The sequence below is a fragment of the Aythya marila genome (genome assembly GCF_965140915.1).
Source record: "Aythya marila genome assembly, chromosome: 24".
NCBI lineage: Eukaryota > Metazoa > Chordata > Aves > Anseriformes > Anatidae > Aythya > Aythya marila.
The window spans coordinates 3,811,736-3,836,480 of record NC_139065.1 but is presented as its reverse complement, the minus strand read 5'-3'; the positions used below and the strand labels follow the sequence as shown (position 1 = coordinate 3,836,480).

The 24,745-nt window shown below is 63.1% G+C and overlaps 1 protein-coding gene across 10 annotated transcripts in view; it reads right to left on the bottom strand.

Annotated features, from left to right (window-relative positions):
- The window catches only part of ATP2B4 (ATPase plasma membrane Ca2+ transporting 4), a 45,263-nt gene extending 31,151 nt beyond the window's left edge, over positions 1-14,112 (bottom strand). For 7 of the 10 annotated variants that reach the window (XM_082778522.1, XM_082778527.1, XM_082778528.1 and 4 more), the window contains exon 1: positions 13,998-14,112. The gene's annotated coding sequence lies outside the window, so the exon portion shown is untranslated. Of the gene's footprint in view, positions 1-3,892; positions 4,396-9,557; positions 9,668-10,287; positions 10,831-13,997 lie in introns of those variants that run through there. The other 3 variants (XM_082778526.1, XM_082778525.1, XM_082778524.1) reach the window with 3 other exon arrangements.
- Between the last annotated feature and the right edge of the window lie 10,633 nt (positions 14,113-24,745).

Sequence of the window (24,745 nt, the reverse complement as noted above, 5' to 3'; positions counted from 1 at the left end):
GCACGGCTCGGCTCGGCTCCTCGTTCCCAGCAACACCCATGGGGAGCCTTCCCCTCGCCCAGCGCCGCACTTAACCCCTCCGGCACCGGCAGCACCGGACACCCACGAGGAAACCGGAGCGGCTCCGGGCTCGATCTTGCCCCCGGTGCATTCCCTCTTCTCGGGGGGAGAGGCTCCTAAATCGCCGAGCTGGCTCGTGGCTGCAAACGGCACGCTCCGGGGGCACGGGGCACGGATCCCAAAGGGGATCTGTGCAGCCCCCGGAGGATTTGCACCCTCTCGGGACCGAGGGATTCAGCCCAGGATCAGGGCTCCCAGCAGGCAGCCAAGGTCACGGCGTGGGAAGCTGAGCCCTCCGCCCTGATGCCATGGAGAGAGGCCAAACGCCGTGCGATGGGGTTAGAGAAGAGGATGAAAAAAAACCCAAAAACACCCCTGGGCAGAGCCCGCCAGGCTCGCACTCACCCATCACCCGGGCAGCTCCATCGCTGCGCCAGCGCCCACGCAACGAGGGCACAGGACCCGCTCCCACCGCTCCTGCTCCCCAATAACACCGGGATCGGGCTCTCCTCGCTCCTTCCCCGGAGCTGGGGGTGCCCCAACATCACCCCCCTGCCACGGGGCACCCCAACGGGATGTCACCTCCCTGCTGTCACCTCCCTGCTGCCACCTCCCACCGCAGCATCCGCTTCCTTCGCCGAGGAGCCCCAGGGGAGGGGACGGTGACATTCGATGGCTGCGGGGCACCCGCCAGCAGGAAACCCCCCCAGGGCCACCCAACCTGCAGCTGCCTGACGCGTGGGAGGCTCTGGGCACCCCAGGGTGCTCGCACGGGGATGTCCCCGACAGCTGGGGAAACGCAAGAGCCTAAAGGCAGGGGAGAGCCCGGCCATTTGGGGAGACCCCGATGATTTGGGGAGACCCCGGTGATTTGGGGAGACCCCTTGTGCCCTTCGCACCCAGGGGGAGGAAGCCCCCAAGCTTCATCTTGTAGGAAGGGGGGGACCTGAGCACGTCAAATCCCCAATTCCCACACGGAGCCGGCTCCCACACAACCACCACGCACGCACCAGGACGATGCCAAGTGCCCGGGGAGGGGATTTGGATGGGTCGGGGCTCACGTCCCCAAAAGCCACCAACCCCTGGGGGTTCGCATGCTCGTCCCCATGGGCAGCAGGCCACCAGCTGCTCCCCACTTCCACGAAGCCCAGATCCCCTCCCACACCCAGCCCAGACAGAGCTGACCCCAACCCCATCACCCCCACCCAGACACCCACAAATCCGCACGGATTTGGGGGCGACGGAAAGGGCGCAGCACCCACGGGGGACACAAGCCACACAACCATGACCCCGGTGGATGCAGCAGCAGCATCCCACCCGAGCAGCCTCACACCATCACACATCCTCCTCTTCCTCTGCCTCCCACAGGGCTGCAGGGACCGAAAAGCAGCGCGCTGGAGGGATGGGACGGTGCCTGAGCCACGAGGTTAAGACCCAAGGGGAAGGAGAAGGGCGCAGGCGAGGGGGCAGCGAGGTGCAACCTGCTGCAGGAGCGCAGCCGCTTGGTGCATGCCCCCGCAGGGAGCACGAGCAGCTGGCAGCAGCCCACTAATTACAGCTGCTGCTCACATTTGCTCCTATTTCGCCTCTTGTTCACCAAGGCAGGCAAACTGGTTTGTTGCACGCCCAAGGCACCCATCGCCTCTTGCAAAAGAAGCGGCGAAGAGGCAGGAGAGCACCGGACGCGCTGCGGCACCGCAGGACAAGCTTGGATGCAGCTCCCCCCCCCAGCACAGCGCCCCAAAATCCAAAATCCCAGCCCCGGAGCCGGCCCCGGGGTTCCCACATGGGGCATCCATGTGCCGAAGCCACCGGCGCGTGGCCGGAGCAGGAGCCTCTGAGCTGGGGGCTCAGGAATCTGCCCGCGCCCCCGGGCTTCCCCTCGCCACCAAGGGCAGAGGAATTTCAGGGGGGTGGAAAAAAAAAAAAAAAAAAAAAAAGAAAGAAAGAAAAAAAAAACCTCGGAGGGAGTCTCCAGGCGAGCTGTCAAGGGGAATGTTTCCATCTAAGGCCTTGGTATTTCTCTCCCGGCGCCTGCACTAAATCACCCGGGCTCCTCTCATTATTCTTTTGTGCTTTACAAGGTAGAGCAGCCGTCGGGCAGGGGGAGGAATGCAGGAGGAGGCACGAGGCGAGCCCCAGCCTCTGCTGCACAAAAATACCTGGAGCCCCCTCGGGCCGGGCGCCTCCAGAGGGTGCCGCAGCCCCAGGTGCATCCAAGGGAGGGGAGATGCTGGGGCTGGGGGCCACAAGGGGCTGAGACGTGGGAGCTGGTGGTGCCCGACCACGCCGCGTGGTGCAGAGCCCCAGCCTTCATCCCCTGCTCCTCCCAGCTCAGCACTGGGAAACTGGTTCCTCCTGCCCCAGCATCGCAGGCACCACGGGCGGTGATAAGGCAGCAGCCGGCCAACTATTGGGCAATTGGGCAACTTCACTCAAGGTTTTTTTTATTATTTCTTTTCCCTCCCCTTCTCCTCCGAACCCAGTTGGATCCGCTGGGCAATTCCCCTCGTGGCAAGGGGAGCAGGGAGCACAGCTCGGCCCCGTCCTGGCACCCCGCAGCACCTCCGTTCTCAGGGCTCCATCTCTGCTCCCCCACAGCCATGGATCCGCCGCCCCGCAGACCTGGCCCTGGGTTTTTGGGTCACCCCACATCCCTCGGCCTCCAGGGAACCTGCAAAGCCCACGCCAAGTCCAGCACGGGGATGCTCGGAGGCCGGGCTCCCGAAGTTTTCCTCCTTTTTGGAGGAAAGGGCACAGGCCACGAGGACGGGGTTAAAGCACAACACAAGACGGGGGGAGCCCGGAGCCCTTCCCTAAGGGATGGGGTGCTCCCTGCCCCGCAGCCCTTTGTAGGGGCAGGGGCAACCCCAGACCTTGGCACTGCTACCAGAACCAGGCTCCTGGACCAGCTCCATCCCTGCTGTGCCCCCCCTTTCGCTCTGCTCCCCATCAGATTTGGCCCAAATACCCATTTGGCCCAAACACCCATCAGATGTGGCCACCAGGCACACATCTGAGCCACCCTGCACCGAGTCCTGGGCTCCCTTTGGCTCCCCCACCCAGCCTGGGGACACCACAGGTTTGGGAACCTGCTGGGCTCTGACTGCCACAGCCCCCGTGGCTCCAACACGCCTCATTCCCAGGAACAGCACCCCTGCGTGCAGGAAGGGATTAATTACGGCCCGTTAATCAGCATGGCAACGTCCTGGACGGGGCTGGACCTTGCCCCCCTGCACCATACGGGGGTGGGGAAACTGAGGCAGCGAGGTGCCGGGGGGGCTGCAGCCCTCCGCCAGCCCCCAGCCGGGAGGAGATCCCGGCAGTCCCGACTCCCACCTTTCCGCACCCTCTTCAGGGAGAGGAGAAACAGCTCGGCTTAAAATAAAACGAAGTAGCAGGCAGGCACCGACCCACGGAGACCGAGGGCGTCTCGCAGGCAAAACAACACCCGGAGAAGCAGAGAGCGAGCGGCCGGGGCGCATGGGTACAGCCACGGTATTTTTAGCAGGATTACACAGGGAGAGGGGATTCCTACCCTGAACATCCCCGGGGGCTTAAAATAGGCCCCGCCACTTCCTCCAGCAGCAGCCGGGAGGAGCATCGGCTGCGTTTGCTGTCACCCGTGGGGTTGGCGAGCGCCCCACCGGCCCTATACACCCCAGAACCCACAGGGGACGTCCACAGCCAGGCTTCCCCTTGGGATGGGTTTGGTTTCCTCCCCTGCATGTAGCTGGGGGCTCTGTATCACCAGGGGGGTGAGGCTGAGCCCCCTGTCCCACCGCAGGGTGTCCCCGGGGAGCGATGCCGGCGGCGGGCGCGCAGCACTAACCTCTCCGCCGGCGCGACGAGCCGCTTCCTCGGCGAAAAGAGAGAGCACGTGCAAAGAAAATAAGAAACAGCGATCAAATCCCTCCTGGTCACAGCAAGGGAAACTGAGGCAGGGGGCGCAGAGCGTGTTTGACACCTGGACTGGATGCCCAGGGTCTCCCCAAAGCGTGGGTGCACCCTGGTAGAGGGGAACCCCGATGCGCCCGGCCACCCCAGTGCTGGAGGGCAGCAGGGACGGCACCACGGGCACGTCCCCAAGCTGGGTGCCCGACCCCGAGGCCAGCAGCAGGGACACGGCTGAGGGGACGCTGCCACACGGGCTGGGGACGGGGTGGCTGTCCCCTCTGCTCCCAACGGTGTTGGCTCCAGCTCACATCACGGGTCACTTCTCCCACCCATGCTCGCGGGTTTCCCTCGCGCTGCGTCACCGGGACGTCCGGGCTTCTCCACTCGGAGCTCCAAACAAACAGCGGGGATTTGGGGAGGAGAAAAGGGAAAGGTAAGCAACCAGGCTGGGGGGTGAGGGGGGGGGGCTGGAAGCCCCCTCCTCGCCCCAAAAGGGTTAAAAAAGCAAAGGCAGCAGAAGCGTGCCTGCGATAGGAAAAACACCCGCGCTCCCAGGGCGAGCGCGCCGGCTGCTCGCCGCTTCCCTTCCCGACATGCCCCGCTCCTGGGAAAGTGTAGGCTGTTTTCCATATATAACTGCAAACTGTTCCATGCAGTAAGAAGTCTAATTAAAGGGAGGGAGGGAGAGAGGGAGTGACGCAGAAGACCAAAAGGCAATATTTATACGAGGGAAGAAAGCCCTGCATCCCCGGCACCAAATTAGACCCTCGCCGAGCGAAGCCCGTGATATCATCGGGAGATCAAATCTGGGCAGAGCGGCGGCTTTGCAGAAGAGGCAAATCAGAGCCTGGAAAATATGTACCAATAAATAAGAGAGGAGAGCCAGATGGGCCAAGAGAGCACGGGGAGGGGCAGGGGAAGGACTAGCTAATCCGAGCCAGTTGCTCAGGATAATGCAAAATATCGCGGGAGCGCGCGCGCACGCCCCGGCCCTGCCAGGCTCCCCCGCGGCCCGGGGCTGGAGAAGCAGCTCTTTAAGCAAATAGCAGCAATCTGCTTTAAAAAAAATAAGAAGTAATAAAGCCACACATGAGGGAACGGGGAGGGAAATGGCAGCGAGGAGAGGGGCTCGCTGGCGCAGTGCTGGAGCCGAACAACGGGGTTGGGATGGAGAGGCAAGGGGGCACCCACCCCACGCACAGGGTGAGCCACGCAGCACCCAGCCCTCACCCCACTGCTGCCCCCGGGCAATCCCACAGCCAAAATCCGCCCTCCTCAATGCCTCGGGACACCCCCTTGTCCTGCATCTCCAGGGCAGGGGGGGGATGTGAGGAGAGCACACGGGGCCGAGCAGGGAAAGCGCACACTGGGGCCGTTCTTTGAAGCCTCTTTGTTAGAGCTGCACTTCCCACAAGTGCCAGCCGCAGCCCCAAGGTAACCCGCAGGCAGCTAACACGTTCCCCAGTTATTAGGTCCTCTGCCTACGCCAGGTGTCGATGCATCTGAAAGCCGTTAACGTGCTTTAATTAAAGCGCCGATAGATTGAAGAGTTGCCCTGCCCAGGCTGAGCCCTGGCGGAGAGGCTCGCTCCGGGCTGCGCTGCTCTGTGCCAGTCCCAAAATCACCACCGGGTGCCAGCAGCTGGGGGCAGCCCCCCCTCGCTGTCCCCAAAGCGGACGGGCCCCATGGCCCTGTCCCCCAGCACGTGCCCTTGTGCCTGGCCCCATCTAGACCCAGCGCCCTCCTTGCGCTGCGCCCCAAGCCCCCCAGGCTCCCTCCTGCTGTCCTTCAGGCACCGCCCCAGTGGCTTCCAGTTGCACCAGTAACCCAGAGGCACTGGGATAGCTCTTCCCTCAGGGGTCAGCATGAAGTTTCTGGCGAGGCTCCTGCTGCCCACGGGTGTCCCCCAACCTTGGGGGTGCCTCCCAGCCCCACTGGCACTCTCCCACCTCCTGGGTTTTGCCACCACACGCACCTTTCGTGCCCACAAATTGCAACCCCACGGTGATGGAAGCAGCCTGCAGCTCACCCCATTAAAACCCTGCCATCAACCCACAGCAACACCAAAAACCAACCAGCCTGAGGCAACTCCACTTGGAGGCAGCGACCCTCGCAGCAGAGCCAGGCACGACGCTCAGGGCACCCCCTTGCCACAGCCACCCCATTAAATGGGGGTGCAGCACCTCAAGCCCCCCATTGAGCCGTGCCCCACCTGGCATAGACCCACCAGCCCTAAAACAGCCGAGCAGCGCTCCCTGCCCTCCGAACAAACTGCCTCTGAGCCACGAGGTCACCCGAGGTGACAGCGGGACGGTCACCGCTTTGCGCTCAGGGGACCCTGCGGGCAGCGCTGCCGCGGCAGCCCCGGCCTCGAAGAGGTCGTGCGTACAGGTGGGTATCGAAGCTCCAGGGCTAATCCGGGGATAATAGCGGCTTTAGCAGCGATAGGGCAGGAGATTACTGCAGCGATCGGGGCGTTGAGAGCGCTCTGCTGCCAGAGGATCTGCCTGGAATAAAGCGAGCGGATGGTGCTGAGCCGGCTGCTGGCTCCCCGCTCGCCGCCACCGAGCCAAGCAGCACAGCACCGGGGTGAGCGAGGCTTCCTCGTCCTCCACACTGACCTCCTGCTGCAGGGCAGAGAGGTTTGGGGAAGCCCTGCCCTCTCCTCCGGGTCCCTGCTTCCCGAACCCATCCCTCGAGCAGGGCAGGAGCGCAGCAAGGCTCCTGCGCACGCCGCAGGGCTGGGAAAACAGCGAGGCTGCAGGCAGCTGCGGCCAGAGGAGTGGCAGGAGGAAGGGAGGATCCCTTCATTGTCCTTTCCAAAGGGAAAAGGGACAGTCCCCTGAGCGCAGTGCCAGCCAGGGCAGGAAACACCGCAAGCCTCCGGGCGGCATCTGCCCGGGGAGAGAGCAGCAGAGACCCCGCACGCACCCCCCCCCTTGCGCCGCAGAAGCGCGAGCTGCAGCGCCTTGCACGGATTTGATGCATTTCACGTCCAACTGCAGGAGCGAGAGGATTCCCCCGGCTGCTGCCCTGCAGAGAAACATGCAGATGCTGCAGGGGAGAGAAAAACAAGGAAACGCCGCCTGCTCCACCCCGAGCAGGCAGCTGAACGCGGGCGCAGGACGGCGGCGCGAGGTGAAGCCTGGCGCGCGGCAGCCGAGCGCGTCTGCAGATGGCAGGCAGGGACGGGGAGAGAGGAAAAACAACGGCGAGAAGGGACGCAATGAATTAAAGGAGATTAAAGGCAGCGGGTCAGGAGATAGCACTACAGCCTCAACACACCAGAATCCAGCAGTGAGCGGAGGCAGAAGGCGATGCTGAAGGATTTGGGCTCACCAGAGCCCGGCCCAGGGCAGCACCCAACCCTCGAGCACCCACTGGGTACCCGAGCGGCCACCTCTGTAGCACCCTGGCTGAGCCTCCCCCAAAAAAATCCACCTGCAGAACACGGCTCCAGCCTCCTTCCCCCAGCAGGCAAAGCAGCCTCTCCTCCGGGAGCAGTGCTCAGCTGCGTTTTGGCACCCAGAGCGCACCCGAGTGATTCCAGCCGCCCATGGGAAGAGCAGCCCGCACGCTCAACCCCCCTGCGGAGCTGAACGGCGCTCCCAGGGCTGGTCCTCGGGGGGCACAGCGCATCCCCTGGGATGCGGGAGCGGGTAGCGGGATGAGATTAGGTTTCTCCCCAAGGGAAGGGGGATTTCTCCTTCCCCAAGGAGCTCGCTCGGGGAGGCGCATGGCACCATGCTCTCCGAGGAAGAAACTGCCCGAGCACTCAGCCGGTCCGGCCCTTTTTGGTTTTGGATAATCCACTTGGGGTCAGCTCCACGAGCAATTCGTCACTCGGGAAAAGGCTCCGCTTCGCCCCTCCTCCCTCAAATAAAACTCAAAAGACATCATTTAGCCGAGCCCAGCCTGGACGACTAAAAATAGCCAGCACTAGTCACCCTGGAAAACGCGGGCTGGGCACTTTCACACTTCGGCAGCGTGGCCGTGGGGACGCGGGTGTCTCGGGTCACGGGAGCTCTCCCCGCGGTGTCACCGGCTCGGGGAGCAGCCCGGCCCCTCAGCGCCCCACAGCTCCCGGCCCCTGCGCTTTCCCCAGGCGGCGTCGGGCAGGATGCGGTGACTCAGAGCCACGTCTGCACGAGGACACCCAGGAAAGAGGAGCAGGAGCCACGCTTTCAGTTTTTCCACAGCCAAGCCGGGTTTACGGTCCCGGCTCCCCGCGGCTGATTCACTCCCCAGTTTCCCCAGTGCCCCCGGGCAGAGGCAGCCAGGTCCCTCCGCCCGGACGCGGGATAAATCCCGGCACTGAGTAACGCGTCCCAGCGGGCTGCTGCTGCTGCAGCTTTCCTCCTCTCCTGGCACGAGGGACGTGACCCTCGCCAGGCACAGCTCTGCCTTCCCGCAGCCCTCCTGGGGCTCCTCTGCCACCAGGATATCTCACCCCTTATTTTTTTTTTGTCGCTGGTGCTCACGGGGTTTTTCCAAATAAACCTGTGGCTCCTCCTGGGTGGGTTCTGCGCAGGTGGCACCCAGAACCGGGAGCTTCCCAAACATCCCCTGCCCCAAACGGCCCCTCCAGCACATCACACCCGCATCCGTCCCCCCTCCCACATCACCCCGAGCTCGGCTTTCACAGCAAACCTCACGGCTGGGGCTTCCGAAAGCAGCCGAGGCAGAAGCTGCCCGCGGGCCTGAGCCATCTTCTCGCGTGTCCTCGCGTCCCTTGGCTGCCCGCGGCGGTGACAGCCTGACGGATGGCACGCGGACGGGAGCGGCGTTGCCACCGCCGGGTAAAAAGCATCCGCACAGCCCAGCCCGAGCTCTGCCCGCAGCAGCCGAGCGCTTCGCCAGCCCAGGGTTACTTTCAAGTGGCTTGCAAGAAGGTGGGAAGGAAGAGATAAAAAGCCGGAGCGCCACGCTGCTGAGTCTCTGGGAGGGCCAGGGCGAAAAATGGAGCATCGGCGCCTCTGAGCTCGGCGACTCGCAGGAATAAGATGATAAAAAGTCACACACGAGGGAGGGCGAACACCACGGCCGGGGAAAGCCAAGGGAAAGGAAAGGGACAACGGAGCCCGAGCTGCCCAGCGGGGTCCTGAATTAGCACCTTAGGAAGCGGCGCTGCAAATCGGCCGCCTTCTGCCCGAAATCTGAGCCCGGACCTGAAAAGCCAAGCGGGGGGGATCCGCTGCTCAAAGAGCAAAGGTCGCGGCGAGCCCCGGCCAGACCCCGGCGGGGCCGAGCTCTCAGCAGCCCCCCCTGGGCCGAGCAGCCTCAGCACCTCCAGCTTATTTTTAGCCCGGGGAGCGCAGGAGCCGCGAGCGAGCGGCGCTTTCGGGTCCCGGCCCCGGCCCCGGGGGAGGCTTTGGGGTTGCCACCGCTGCAGCGATCCCCTCGGGTCTCAGCCCTCCCCACCGCCCCCCCTGTTACCAGACACAGCCCCCGGCATGGAGCACAGCCCCAAGCCTTCCTCCTGCTCACAGGGAGGAGGAGGAGGAGGATGCTGGGGTCAGGACCCCGCGGCACAAGGCTCTGGCTTGCTCCCAGCTCCCTGCGGGACGGCGCCGCGGCGGGCAGGGCTGACCTTAACGCACCCGAGACAAAGAGGAGCCGGCGGCGGCCTCGACGGCGGAGGAATCGGGGGGGACACGGGGTGCAGACCCCCCTCCCCGGGCCGCCTGGCCGGGGGCAGCAGCAGCAGCAGGCCCCGGGAAGCGCCGCGCTCGGCTCCCGTCGGCGAGCGGGAGGGATCGGGATCGGATTCCTCCCTCCCCATCCCCTGCCGGCCAAACTCTTCCGGGTAGGGCTCCGACGCGCTGCCCAGGCACCCCAGCGCCTCGCTGCGTCCTGCAGACCCCGGTGGCTTCGGCAGAGGGGGGGAAAAAACACACGTTAATCGCCTTAAAATAAATAAAAAGGCCTCGGATTTGCACGGCACCGACACGGCGGGCGCAGCCTGGGGACGCCGGAGCGCCCGGCTGCTTCGGGTTTTGGTGCCCGGCTGCCGACTCATCCCTGCCATGGAAGCCAAAGTTTCCCCGGCAGCACAAAGCAGAGGGGACAGGCGGCCAAATCCTGCACCCACCGAGGAGTCCCCGCGTATCCCAGCCCGGGTGGGGGACGCAGATGGGACAGGTCCCCCATGGGGGCAGCCTGGAAGCACTCCACGGCCCCGTATGCCCACGCCAGGGTCCCCCCAGGGCCCTCTCCACGTGCCCGAGCACCCCGCGCCCCAATCCCCAGCCCCACACCTCGGCTCCTCCAGCTAAAACCCAGAGCCAGGAGCTCCCAGGCAGGAGGGCACCACGCTCAGCTCTTACTCACGGGGAGCTGTCGGAGGATCTGGGTTGCTTAATTAGCGCTTTAATGAGTCCCCATCCCGGCGAGTGACACGCCAGCCGCTCGTCATGCGCTCCGCACGTCTCCTGCCTTTGCTTTCTTCCTTTCCCTACCCAGGGTTAGTGCTGCTGCCTTCTTCTTTTTTTTTTTTTTTTTTTTTTTTTTTCTTTCCCTCCCCTTTTCTAATGAACAAATCGAGGGGCAGGATTTATAAGTCCGCGGAAACTCTATTATCCCTCCGCATTAAAGCCAAAAGCGACTAATTAAAACATCAAAGTCGGACGGTTCGTTAGCTGAGGCTCGGGAAGCCCTGGCGGGGAGCGGGGCTCCCACGGCCGCACCGTGGACCTGCACCAGGGGACACGAGGGGGGGAGGACAGGGCGCCACCACCCCCGTGTCCCTCCCCTCCAGCTGGTCACTGCGCTCCCCCCCTTGTCACAGGAGGGAGGATTTGGCACGGAATGAGGGTTTTGCACAGAGGGAGGATTTTTTTTTTCCCCAGGGAGAGCGGCCCCTTCCCCTCCCACTGCGCCCAAAGCTGGGAGCTGCATGCCCCGGGAGCATCTCCAGCACCACGGGACGGGTCCTCGGTCCCTCCTGCCCACGACACGAGGGTGACAGGGACGGGCTCGGTTCCCCAGCTCACCCAGGCCGATTTCTTTCCTCTTCCACCACTTCTCCACGTCCCAGCCTCACGCCGCATCCCCAAGCCCGCTTGGCTCCCATCCCAGCAGCCTCTGGCGAGACGAAGGGATTTGGGGACGCCGGAGGAGGTGACACCTCTCGGCGCACGCCGTGGCCACCCCTCCACACCCCATCGAGGCACCGTGGTGTCCCCCCGGCACGGAGAGCAGCAGCGATTTGCCGAGCACAGCGCAGCCTCCCCCCCCCGGGGAGGGGCCCGGGTGCCCTGGGGAGGGAGCAGAAGGTAGATAAGGGGAGCAAGATAAAGGGAGCAGCAGATAAGGGGAGCAGCTGGTAGATAAGGGGGGCAGGAGATAAGGGGAACCGCCGCTCGCCCTACAGCCGCCGCTCGGCGCCGGGCTCCTCGCGTCCCCCCAGATCCCTGAAGGCTCCTTCCACGGAGCTGCAACGGGTGCTGGCGACTGCCGTGGGCAAAAGCATGGCCTAGCAAGGGTAAATACATATTATATATTTATAAAAAAATAAAAGGAGGTGAGCAGGGAGCGTGCAGGGAACCCGCAGCCACGGCGCGGGCAGGGAAGGTGCCGGCAGCTCCCCGGGGCAGAGCCAGAAAAGGCCCTGGGGAAGGGGGGAACTCCGCGCAGGGCTCCACCCCGGTGCTTTCTGCTGCACAACAATGGTGTGGGGGAGCAGCAGTCCCTCCCTGCTCTTACTCACCCTTCCCCGGGACCTGCGGTCGCCCCACGGCCGCTCCCAGCTCCGTGGGCACGGCGCAGGGCAGGACGCGCGGCACCGGCACCGGCATCCCCGGCGCGGCAGGAGCCAGAGCCACGGCACGCCAGGCAGCCAGCGCAGGGAATTCCCTCCGTCACCGTCTCAACCCCATAAAAAAAAAAAAACACCCAAAAACCAGGCGGTGACGCCGCCCTGCACCTTCTCAAGCCTCTACCTGCAGCTCTGGCAGCATCGCCCCGGCGAGCTCGTCTCCCCGGGGAAGGTGCCAGCACCAAGCTGGGGGCTCGAAAGCGTCCCCGGCGCGGCACCCACGGCCCCGCTGCGGGCGAGGGTGGGTCGGGGAAGGAACCTGAGCCCCGAGGGGCTGGGCACGGTGCAGGGCACGGCGCTCCGGGGCCGCTGGAGGAATGGGGAAGCTCCACGGGGCCGCTCGGGTGCCCTGCCCAAGGCGAAGGCAGCCAGCACGGGCACCTCCTCCATCACGGCGGGGCCGCGCCAGCTTTGGCACGGGGCAGGAAAAGCACGGATCTGAGAGCAGAGGCGACGGCTGCGGGGAAGCAAAGGGCACGAAGATGTTGGGAGGCCTCCAGGACCCCCCCCCCCGGCTCTCTCCATTCATCCCCGGAGAGCACGAGCTGCGGTTTGGGGGGGGGACACCCTGCAGCCAGCCCTGTCCCTGCCACCCTAATGGGACTGGGGTGGCAATTCCTGGGGCCAGGCACCCAGGGGCTGCCCGCAGGACAAAGCCTTGCGGCACGGGGGGGAGCAGAGGGAATCGGGGGGGGGGGGGGTGTTTGCTCCTCCTGCTCCCCACAAAATAATTCAGGTGCCTTTCAGTGCTCCGGGAAGCACAGGATTGAGGTCGAGGGCACCGTCTGGAGCCACGCAGCCAGCACAAACCCAGCGTGCCGGACATGCAAACAGCAGCACCGCAGCCATGTGGGGTGGGGGGCACGAAGCAGTGCCCCCCCAGCACCCACACCTCCGCCCCGCCGGGCGCAAACAGGCTGCGAGGAGGCTTCGGGGTTTGCAAAGCGAGCCCCCACCCAAGCTCAGGTCTCCAGAGATAAGAGGACAATAACCTATTGTCCCTCCTCCCGCGCCCTTCCCAGCGCCCAGCTCGCCTCTGGCGATGGGGGGGGTGGTCTGGCGATGGGGGGGGGCCCACCCAGCCCCACGCCGCCACCCCAGGACCCCCCCAACCCCTGGGGGGTCGTGCCCGGGGGGTGCCGTGCGCCCATGGGGGGATGCTGGGGGGGGACGGAGCACTGCGGATCCAGGACCTTGCTGCAGACAAGGGGCAGGAGCCAGACCCGCCGACCACGGGGGGCCACAGCCTCACCGCTTTTCATTTTTCTCCTTTTTTTCCCCCATTTTTCCCCTGCCCCCCCCCCCCCCCCCCCCCACTCCCCACTCCTCCGCTCCTGCTGTGGATGCGATCGTCCGCCTCAGGCAAGCAGCCCCCAAGGGAAAGGGATTGATTTATTATTATTTTTCTTTTTTTTTTGGGGGGGGGACACGACACGACAGCCCCCCCTGCATCGTCCTTGGGCTGCCGCAAGGCGCTGCCCCCCCCCCGCCCCCCCAAGCCCTGCGCTGCCTCTGCCCATCCCTCCGGCCCCGCTGCCAAGCTGCGGCGTGCCCAGGGCTGGAGGCAGTGGCCGCATCCTGCCCCCCCCCCCATTTTGTGCCCCCACCACCCTTTTTGTACCCTCCAATCCCCCCCCCCACGGCCACACGCAGCCCCAAACCCTGACACCCCCCCCCCAAAAAAAAATAGGGGCGAGCAACAAGTTGCAGGACACAGGCAAGGCTCCTTCAACCCCCCCCCCCCAAAAACAGGGTGCACCCCCCATTAGGACCCTCCCCCCTCCCTATAGACCCCCCCAGAGACCCTCACCCCCCCCCAAAGACCCTGACACCCCCCCAAAGACCCTCCCCCATTTGGGGTCGCGCAGCGCCGAGGCTGGGGGATGCGCATCGCCCACTGGGGAGGGGGGGGGATAAGGGACCAAGACACAGCCCCCCCCTCTATTTTAGCACCCCCCCTCCTCATTTTAGCCCCCCCACACCCCATTTTAGCCCCCCCATCCCACCTGCTGCGCTGCGCCCCCCCCCCGGCTCCGTCCCTTCCTCCCCGGAGACTTGGAGACGGGGAGGGGGGGCTCAAAAAGGGGGGGGTCCCTCCCCTCCTACGGGGTGGGGGCAGCAACTGCGACCCCCCCAGACTCTTCCCCCAACGTACAACACCCCAAAAAAACAATAATAATAAAAACAACCCCCCCCCCAAAAAAAAAAATAAACCCAAACTCACCGGCTCTGCGCCCAGCCCCGGCTACCGGCGGAGCCCCCCCGGGAGGCCATGGGAGGAGGAGGAGGAGGAGGAAGAGGAGGAGGAGGAAGGCGGCGAGCTCCGGGGCTAGCGGGAGAAACTGCTTGTCATGGCAACCCCCCCCAATCCCCCCCCCCCCGAGCCGTGCCGAGCCGAGCCGGGCTGGCCCCCGCCCGCCGGGGGAGGGGCCCTCTTAAGGTGGCGGCCGCTTAAGGGGGACGGGGAGGGGCACCCGGGGGTCCTCGCCCCCCCCTCGTCCCTTCCCTGGGGTGTGCACCCCCCCCCGGACCCCCTCCGTGCAACCCCCCCCCCGGGGTGGGGGGGATGCGCAGCGCCCTTGCTGGCCACCACCGTGGTCCCCCCTCCCCTTCCCCATTCATTGGGGTCCCCCCCCTCCATCCCCATTTATTGGGGTCCCCCCCACTTTGTGCTGTACCCCCCCGGGAGGTGTAATGCATGGAGAACCCCTGCAATGTGCCCCCCCCCCCTCGGGCAGCGCACGCCCCCCACCACTCTGTGCCCCCCCCCCCCCCCGGCACTGGGGGTGCAAAAAGGGTTTTGGCACCCCAAGGCTCTGGGAAGCACCCGCCCGGTGTAGCCCCCCCCGCTTGGGTTGTGGGGGCACCCCCAAGCCCTATGGGACCCCCCCTGCAGTGGCTGCACCCCCCTGGGGGGCGTGGGTTGAGCCCCATGGAGGTGAGGTGCGTGCACCCCCAAAGCAGTGGGGACCCCCCCACCCGCAGCGGGGGTGCCCCAAACTGGGGGGGGGTGCCCCAAAGCAGGGTGTGTACCCCAAAATGTAGTAGGTGCCCCAAAATGGAGTGGGTGCCCCAAAACGGGGTGTGGACCCCAAAGCAGGGGGGGTACCCCCGTGCCCAAAACCCTCCCCGCTCCGGGCACGGGGATCTCCGGAGCACCACCAACCGTGATAAAAAATTTAGGGTTCCTCAGGGGCACTGAATTTTGTCCTCCCTGAGCTGCCCCGTGCCCATCGGGGTGTGCGCAGCCCCACAAAACACGGGGGGCAGCCCCAAAAAAATAGTGCGCAGCCCCCTGCCGTCCCCAAGACCACCGGGTGCCGGTGTCACCCAGGAGGGCGCACGCACTCCTCGAGCTGCAGAGGCTCGAGCACAAACCACAGCCCCCTCGCCCTGGCAGACCCAACCCTCACCCCTTTATTTTTGGGGGGAGAAACAAGGGGAAAACACGCACGTGGCGGCACCAGGCGGCATCGCAGCGGCCCTGGTGCAACGCTGGGTGTCGGCAGCCTTCCCTCAGCACTAATCCTGTTGTTTGGGCACGCAACCCAGTTCAAGTTAAACCAGTGTAACATCTGCGCGCGCCCAAGCCCTGGTTTAACGCTCGTAACATTTTTTTTCCCCCCCTTCGAGGGCCTGCACCTCGATAATTTTGCGCTGAGTGGTGCCAGGGGAGGGTAACCCCAGGGTCCTGCGCGCGCAGCCCCCAGCAAACGCTTTGGGCTCTTTGCTGGGGGTTCCTCCCCTGTCTTGTGGAGCTGTGAAGCCAAAGGTGTGCTGCTAAAATGTCTCTGCTGGGTGCTGGGTGTCCCCCAGGTGAGCAGAGCCCCTGCGCGCCGTCCTTGTCCCCATCCTTGTCCCCTGGCTCAGCGGGGACGGGGAGCAGGCACCGGCGCTTTCCCTGCACCGACCCCATGGGGCGTCCCCCCCAGCTTGGTGCTTGGCCAGGCAGGGAAGCCGGGGAGCTCCCTCACAGCACCCAGCACCGTGAGCACCCAGACTGCCGATATTCGGTGGTGGGGCCCCCCCGGCATTTTCCTGGGGAGTTAAACCCTCGTGGTGAGTCCTTCTTAGGGGACCTGGGGCTCTCAGGACAAGAGCGTGCCGCCTGTCACCGAGCGCACTCGGTCACCTTCCATCTCTGAGCACGGTTTGTCCACCGCAGAGCAGCAAAAAGGAAGCAGGGTGGGTTTAAGCCAATGTCCTGCTCCCCCCCCCAAAAAAAATAAAATAAAAATAAAGCATGGTGCGCTGAGCACCTCAGGTCTGGGTGACCGCAGAACAGCTCGAAAAAGAGCTGGGGGTGCAGAGGGCAGACGGTGCTGCCAGCGGGCCGGGCGCTGAGCTGCTGTTGAGACCTAAGGGCCTTCTAAAACAGGGTTTTCGGAGCTTGGAAGGAGCCTCCGACCATCTGGATTTGGGCTCCTGAAAGGAAATCGGCCTTCCTGCCTGGGGGAGCCTGTTGTTAACGGGGCAAGGCGCCTGCCCAAAAACACCACCGATTCGCAGCCTCTTTGGGCTCCGGCTGAGACGGGGTGGGGAAGGCAGCTCCCTCCGGCCCGGCCCCAGGTGCTGGCCAGTGGAAGAAGCGGCCAAAATCCAGCAGAAAAAAAGCGACCACAGCAAACACGGAGGCTGAAAGCCCCTTTCCATTTCACATTGAAGGAGAAGCACGCAGGGGAAAGCCGGGCCCTGGCAGGAGCGCGAGCGCCTCGCCGCCGGCTCCTGCTCGCAGCGGCCCCGCTCGCTGCAGCCAAGCAGGGCGCTGGGGCAAGGTACTTGCAAGGTTCCTATGGGGAATGTTTTGGTGTTTTGGGGTCACGCAGGCCCTGGGCTGGTGCTGAGCTAATCCTGCTGTGAAGACGTGTCCGCACGCTTGCTGGGATGGTGCCTGCGCTCCGCTCCCCGGTGCCGCCCCTCTTTGTCACCTCCTGCTCCCCCTGTCCCGCAGCCCCTCGGGATAAAGGAATAAATAAATACAGTGCCCAGAGCGTGCTACGTGTCCCAGAGGGGCGGCAGCTCAGCCCGGGGGGGGGCGGTGGCAGGATGGGTGCCCTGTGCCCTGCTGCCTCCCCATACAACGTCCCCGGGGAGCGAACTGCTGCGCCGGAGGCAGCCGCAGTGCAGGGGCTGGGAAGACGAAGGCACCGGAGGCTTTGCCACCTCTGGAGAGGTGACACGGGGGTGTCCCCGTGCTGCTTGGCTGGGCACAGCTGATGCTCTGCGTTTCTGCAGCCGGGCGAGGAGGGGGAAGGAGGCAAAGCTGCAGTCCGCAGCCCCTCTGCTTGTCACCAGCTCTGAGGGGGACGCCGGATCCTGCCGGCGAGCCCCTGCAGGGCTGCTCCCTGCGTTGTGCTTGTGCCTTTGGCCTCCCTGCTCCTCTTGGACGGCGGCTGGAGATTCAGATATTCATTTGTTCCCTCTCCTTTGCCCAGAACGAGCTCCGGCCACGTGTGCCGGGCTGGCGGGGCCGGCTGCGCACCCGGTCGTCCTAAATCCTGCAGGAGCCCCGCTGTGATGGGAGCCTCGGCTGTTATCTGGATCCTGGTATCTTTTTTCTGTGCCATATGGGACCGCGGTACTCCGGCCGGGTGCTGTGTGAGCAAAGCAGAAAGCGATCCCATGCCCGAGCGGTGCTCAGCCTGAAGGAGACCAACAACGTAAAATAAAAAACACCCTGAAACGTAAAACATCATCCCGACGGGTTCTCCCGTAAAAAAATTGGGCTTAAGTGATGATTTCCCTTTAAAAAGAGCACGAAACTTCACAATAATTTGTCTTTAATGTCTCCCAGGCTGGGAACTTGTAGGTGGAGTTTTAGCCCAAAATGAATTGAATCAGCCAAGTTGTATCAGCCAAGTTACAAACCCATCAAAACCCGAGGCCAGATCCTGATCTCATCGCCGCGGGTACAAATCCAGCGTGGCTGCGCTGGAGTCGACGGGGAAGATTTTGTCACCGTGCCGGGGCGCAGAGAGCAGGATTGGACCCCAGGGTTTCTCATGGAAACACTGACTGAGCCTTGAGCACAAGGCAGAGCCGGGCGTCTGTGAAATCTCTCTCCATTCAGGGCTAAATATAGGGAGAGAGAGAGAGAGGAGAGAGAGAGGGAGCGATTCAACTTTCTGTGCTCACGGATAAATAAACCCCTAGCCAGGAGATGCCAGGAGCTGCCGGGGGTCCGGCCGCCCCTGCGGCCCCATCCTGCAGGAGGCAGAGCCGGCGGCGATGCTGCCAGGAGGTGCCTGCTGTGGTGCTGGGCTGGGGCAGAAGAGGCTTTCGCTGCCTCTGCTTCCCTTTTTTTCCTCTCTCGGCCCAGCCCTGAGCGTTGCTGGGCTCCGGTGCCCACGTTTTGCAAGGTTTGTGCCCAAAGCTCGTGCCCAGCTCACTCGGTGCCGCCGGGAAGGGTCCCATCCTGCACCCAGCTTTGCCCCTTGCTGGGTTTGTCTCACCTGGGACTGAGCTTCCTTCTTGCTCCCTGGCAGCTCCCCAGAGCCTCGCAGCCCTAGAAAAATCCCCGAGCTGCCCTGCCACGTTATTGCTAATAAACCTCTCCTAGACCGTTCCTGCTATCTTTTACTCTACCAGCCCCGTTAATTCCTAATTAAGCAGCTACTTCATCGGGAGGGGGGCTGAAAATAAAAAGCGAAAGTGGGACAGGAGGGATTTGGGCCCGGTTTTGCTTTATGAGCGTAATTAGGAGACAAAATTGCTCATTCACCCAAGGAATTCATCACCAAACTGCTCCGGAGCTGCCAGACACGTGGGGTTTTCCCTGGGCACCCGGTGACTGCCGTGCCTTTCCTCTCCCCATCCTTGTACGTTCCCATTTGGAGCCAGAGCCACAGCAGGCTCAAAATCTATCAAAACCCCAATATTTGTGCCAGCCGAGGAAGGGCTGCTCCTTTCTGGCCACCCATGGGCAGGGTGAGGCTGGTACCGTGGTTAGGGGCACACCAAAGCCCCCCCAGGAGCCTTGGGTGCTCCCACTCCTTCCCTCTCCTTGCAGCACCCCGTGGTTAGGGCGACACAAACGCCACCCCTTGAGATCTTGGGGACACCCCAGTCCCTTCCTCATGGGATTTGGAGGGAGACGGCGAGATCCTCAGCTCCACCTCAAAATGAACATTTCCCCCCCCGCCTTCCCCGGTTCCGACCTCCTTCCGTTCATCACATCGAGGAGGAACCTCGTACTCGGTGTTTGCAGCACGCTAACACCTCCGGGACCTCAGTGGGACTGAGGAAAGTCCCTGCTACCGGGAGTGACAAGGTGGTGGGTAGTGCTGAAAGGGAGGAGGGAGAAGTGACAACGCCGGGGGGGGGGGGCCGCTCGCGGCGCCGTCACCCGCAAGCTGTCGGTGGAGAGGCGGAGGGGCCCCGGGATCCCGAGTCCTACTTCGGTGCCTTCCTTCCAGAAACACCAGGAACGGCCAGGATGGCACGGGGGGCACCAGGTGCTGTGCCCCACGGTGCCCGGAGGAGCAGGATGTCACCGTGTCACCGCAGGGCTCTGTCCCAGGGGGTCCCCCCCCCTCCAGCGGTGCCTTCGCACCCTCTCGCAGCGCCCCGGTGATGGAGCAGGGCCAGGAGCAGGAGCGAAGGCGCAGGGATGCGTCTCCTCCTCCCTGCTTCACAGCACGAACACAGCTCCAACATGCAGTGTGCAGAAACGCCAGGCCTCCCTAACCTGTGTCACCCCCCCGGGGCAGTCCAACCCGGAGGCATCCCTGGTATTTTGCTGGTGTCCCTGGTATTTTGCTGGTGTCGCTGCCTCCGGGGCAAGAGTAAGATGCTGGTGGCCACGGGGGGATGGAGGCAGGGTGAGCTCAGCCCCTGCAAAACCCCAGCCACGAGCAGGGAGAGGTGGCGAAGGCGGGCAGCAAAAGTACGAGATGAAAAGGTGACCTCTCCGAGAAACAGGGGGAAGGAAAGCATCAACACTGCCAGCCGCGGGAAAACAACAAGCAGCGACTGTTTGATTTGAATAATAACCATCAATAATACATCGCTAAGAAGCTGCAGATGACTGCAATTAAAAGAAAAAAAAAAAAAAAAAAGGCAAAAAAAAAAAAAAGCATTGCGTTCCCTGAGCAAAATCTAAATTATTCCTCACAGCTTGTCCGCTCGCTGCGTTATATTAAAATGAAGCAGTTCCTGGTGCGGCGTGGCTCAGCGGAGCCCGGGAGCCCGGGTGGAAGGCATAAAAGAAGAAAAAAAAAGGCAAGGAGAAAGAAGAAGAGCCCTAATGTAGAAGGTTATAAATATTTTACAGCCGAGGAGGAGTGGGGAGCCACCGATATAGATGCGATTGCGGGCGTCCGTGGTGGGAGGGAGGAATTAATCACAGAAACAGAGGAGAAAGTTTTCTCCAGGAGCCCATGCGCACACCCACGGGCAGAGCAGCTTGGGTGGGGGGGCTCCTGGGTGCTGGGTGCTGGGGTCTCAGGGTGCTGGGCAGCGTGGGGGCTGCTCCAGAGGGTGCAAAGATGACTTGGTGCTGATGCCTGCCCCTGCCAGGCATGGCAGGCAGGGTGCTGGGGCCAGGACGGGCATCGTGCTATGTCTGCCTTTCGATTCCTCTGTAAACACGGAGTGAAAACGTTCCCTATAAAATCAAATAAAAAGATGAAACCCTGCAGGTGAGGCTGGGAACGACCCCGTGCAGGTGCTGTGCTTTTTCGGGTGCTGTTTGGGGTCTCTGCTCCGTGTGCCTGCGGGTGACAACCCTGCTATGTGCACCCTGCACCCTGCGGAGCCGTGGTGCTGAGCAAACAGCAGCCACCCCTCCTGGAGCTATCCAAACACGGGCTCTGCTTTTCCAAACACAGCTCCCAGAGCCGGGTGCCGGGCTGGTTGCACCGCTCCCCATCCCCGTCCCTGCTGACAGAGGGAAAGGAGCAGGGCTCCGAGCACCAGCCCGGTGCAAACACCTGCGGACGTCGTCCTGGGTGCTGCTGTCTCCTGGCAGACACCAAAAGCTTCCCGGGGGAGGCTGGGGCTCCAAACCAGCCGGCCGTGCAGCTGGAGCCCTTCCCCACCCTACACAAACGGCTCCTTTCCCCGAAGCCCTGCGATAGCAGCGTGGGACACTGCTGCTTATCAGACACCATGGTGTGCAGCAGGAGCAGGGGAGGCCCCCCAAGGCCAAGATGTTTTCTTTTTTCTTTCTTTTTTTTATTTTTTTTCATTTTTTTTTTCTTCTGTCTAGCTCTCAGCTAGGGCTTCCCAGGCACCCCAAGCACTTTGCAGCACCGGGGACACCTCCATCCCCCCTGCCCACAGCCTGCAGGCAGCACAGGACGCCCGTTCCCAGCTCCAAGCTTTGTCTCCACCTTCCCTTTCTGTCCCAGCTTGGTCCCGGGTGCAAGCAGAGCACTGCTCGTTTGCACGAGGTAGCCCCAAGCCCTGGGCCACCGGCCCCGGCCGTTCTCCTCCCCTGTCCCCAGCAGCACTGATTGGAAAAGCTCAGCGGCACCTGCTGGGAGCCTCTGCAGGTATTAAAACCTCTGCGCCTAAAAGCGCCTCTTTAAAAATTAAAGCCTCAGTGAGAAAGAAATGAGTCGTGACGGGGAGAGATGAAGCTCTCGGCGTCTGCACATCGCTGAAGGAAGGAGCGCCGGTGCCAGCGCCGAACGGAGTCACCGTCCCTGCTGCCCTGGCCAAAGGGATGGAGATGAAGTGATTTTGAGCAACCGCTTTGTCCTGATGCTGAGCCCCATCCAAGCAGGGCAGTCGCAGCCCAGCCTTCTGCCACGGCCCCATGGAGACCCCGAGGGTCCCCAGGAGGACCCCAAGGGCTGTGCTCCCCCAACAGACCCCACTTGGCCACCAAAGCTTTCTGCAAAGCACAAGACCCCACGGGCAGAGTGCGCAGGGGTTACCTCAAACCCCAAAAGCTGACAAACCCGGTACTGCAATGCCAACGGGCTGCTGGAATAGCTTCTGCTGCAAATATGGCACAGCCGGATCCCTTCTGCGAGACGTGCATGTGTCGCACATCGCCGGTGACGCCAGCAACTTATTTCCCCGCTGACTGCTGAGACGGCTGCTCAGCTCCCTCTCAGCCGTGACGTGGGAACCTGCCCTTAATTTCCAGTGGCACCAATATGCTTGCTTCCCACCCCCCCCCTCCCTGCCAGCCCCAGTTTGCTCGGTGGGGGATGTGGCAGGCAGCGCTGCAGCCCCCCGAGGGGTGGTGGGGGTCCCTGAGCCCAAAGCTGGCACACGGCAGCCTCCCGGGGAACCAAACCCAGCAGCTGATGGTGAACCCGGGCCGTGCATGACATGTCACATCAGTAAAAGACACAGATGCTTGCCTCGAGAGAGGAGCTCCAAGCAAAAGAAAAAATAAATAAATCGCTATTTATTTTTTCCCTATTGCAAAAAAAAAAATAAAATGCTTTGGGGAGAGAAGCCAACAGGGCGCACAGGCAGGAGGGTGAGCGCGCACTCGTCCCTGACCCTGAGCGTGCTCCTGCGCCGTGCCCAGGGGATGTTGCAGCGGGGAGGACAACTGCAGGCAGCTCCTCCTCGCTGGCTAAGGGCGCACGCACCCAGGCTGGGCACGGGGGACGCGCAGCAGCAGAGGCAGAGCTCCGGTGCTCGGGGCAGGGCCGGGTGCGCGCTGGCCTGACTCAGTGCTGCGGCTGCCAGGGCTGTGCGCTCTGTGGTCTGGCAGCAGCGGGGCTTTGTGCACTTATTTGTAAATACATTAAGCCCTGGGTTTGCAGAGGAAAGCGAGAGCCAAGTGCCTGCACGGGAGCGTAACCTTTGGGAGCAGACTTTGCTCTGCTCTTTACCAGCTCGGCAGAATTGTTCTGCTCCGCCGAGCTGGAAATTGGCTGCAGATATCATCACCCGGGCATCAGGTTTGAAGAATAGACTCTCCTTTCAGTCATTAGCTGTGGGCAACAATGCGAGAGGACGGGGAGGAGGTAAACGACTGGGACTGGCGTGGCTCAGTTCTCCGCCGTGCAATCCCAAAGGAGGGACTGGAACGAGGCAGAGAGAGGTCTGCAGCGGGGCTGGAGGGATGACAACAATCCCGCACAGTGCTGAGCAGCAGCTGGGACAGCTTGAGCCCTCTTATCCTTTGTCCTGCTCCTTCCCTGACTAATTTCCTTCCTTCCCTTCCCCTCCTTTGTGCTGCCCTCCTGCACCCCATCCCTGCCCCGCGGCCAGCCCCAGGGCGAGAGGAGCGGCTTTTTCCTCCCCTGGCCGACCAGAGCGGTGATGGGGAACGTGAAATCCTGGAACAAACCAAAAAGAGACAGGGCTGAGATTACTTCCCCTGGCAGCTGCCGAGGTCACAGTCCCGTTTTTGCAGAAGTCGGATGCTTTTGTCACTCCTCACAAGCAGCAGTGGGCTTCCCCCCCAAAGGGAAGCGGCAGCGCCGGGGCTGGAGCAGGGCATGGCACCGGCAGCGTGATGTGTCCCCGATGACTAACTCACTCCTAACACACCCTCTGCTTTCGGAGGCCGTGGCAGGAACCACTATCAGAAAGCAGAAGCCGGTTCCTTCCCTCTCGCTTCCCACTAAGATTTTCCAGTGACCCATCGTTCTGCAGCGCTAACGGAAAGCTGCCCGGCCCCTGGCCTCTCCTTGCCTTGGGTGGTTGCTTGGGTTTTGTTTCAGCTGTGTCTCAGCATCGTCTGTCCCCAGCTGAACACCCCGGCAGGACAAGAACCGCCTCTGGCATTGCTCTGTTGCCTGAGACCTGCTGGGTTTTGCTCCGAGCATGCAGCAGCACGGGTGACCTGCAAGGACAAGCACACATTTATCACACCCGGCGTGGGCACGGGTCACCGGGGCGCGTACAGCTCCTGGTGAAGGGGAGCTGCTGCTGCACACAGTGCGATACCAGCCACAGCCTGCTGCCACACCTGGGGCTGCTCCAGCATTTTTGGGCTCAGCTCTGCAGGGACGGGCTCCAGAGAGGGTGCAAAGAGCCAGCAGGGAGCAGGGGAAAGACCCAGCGAGCCCCCGCTCCCCTGGGATTTATTTGCGTAAGCCAGGAGTGGCAGTGCCAGTAAAAGCTCTCACCCGAGGGGACGGACAGTCTGCAGCACCCATCTGAGGGCCAAAGCACCCAAACAGCTGCTGGGGGGCCCAGGTACCCCCCAGTGCTCCCCCTCTCAGCTACACACACCAGTGAGCTGAATGCAGCATCGAGGGCACCGTACCTCGGGCCGTGCCCTGCCCAGGGGGCAGAAGGCACCGGTCCAAGAACGGGCAGAAAATCCAGATACTCAAGCACATTTTGGGATTCCCAGCTATGCTGCATCCCCCTGTCCTTGCTCTCTGGCAGGAAAATGACTCCGAGCCAGGCTGGGTCCAGGCACGCTCCAACGCTGCTGTCATGAGCCACGGCAGCACCTGCAGCTCCTCCACTCACTGCCTCAGCCTTAATCAACTCCTCAATTATCAATTTAAAAGCCCCGCAGACCGTAATCCCCTGCATGTACCCCACTAGAGGCAGCCAACAGCCAAAGGGCTCTCCTAGTGCTCGTTCCCTAAATCTGCTCCTAATTAGGAGTGGACTTACCCCTGCGATTAATTGCCGGAGTCATTCATTAGTGACTGGATATCGCAGCTGATCTGCTTGGAGCAGGAGGCAGCAGAGGGGCTCATCAACACCTAATGAACGGGGTGAGTGGCAAAACAGTGGCTAAAGGCTCTGTACCTGGCCGGGGGACAGCAGAGGCTGGCGGTTTCCAGCAGAAAGCTCCTGGCTTTGGGACAAGTCGGGGGGTTGGGTTCTTGCACGGAGCTGGGAGATGCTGCAGAGGCGATGCTCGCGGTGCTGCCAGCCCCGGGGCTGTCGCTGCAGACCAAGGAGCTCTGGAACCGGTCCCTTACCCGGCACAGGGTGAGCATCCCCGCTTACCCCCAGTACTGGGGTGCAGAAAACCCCCTTTATCCCCGGATTTCCACCCAACACAGCGTTTTCCCCATGCCCTTGGCACACCAC